Source organism: Capsella rubella, unplaced genomic scaffold (assembly GCF_000375325.1).
Source record: "Capsella rubella cultivar Monte Gargano unplaced genomic scaffold, Caprub1_0 scaffold_16, whole genome shotgun sequence".
Lineage (NCBI taxonomy): Eukaryota > Viridiplantae > Streptophyta > Magnoliopsida > Brassicales > Brassicaceae > Capsella > Capsella rubella.
This window is the reverse complement of record NW_006238908.1, coordinates 67,726-67,949: the sequence shown is the minus strand read 5'-3', so window position 1 is coordinate 67,949 and position 224 is coordinate 67,726.

Here is a 224-nt window from a genome sequence, read left to right as displayed (position 1 = left end):
AAGTATGGCTATTCTCTCGTTCATAGACGTTGTCTACTTATGCGGGTAGACCTCCTTGGATTCCTAAGAAAATAAGATATGAAACAAAACTATATCAGTCACATAACAAAGGTTACTACTATTTTTGTAGATGTAAATAAACTTACATTGCTACGAAGTTGTCCACCTCGGGAATCTTTGGATTGAGTCTTACTTGGGTACAAACGGTGTTAGACACAGTTCTT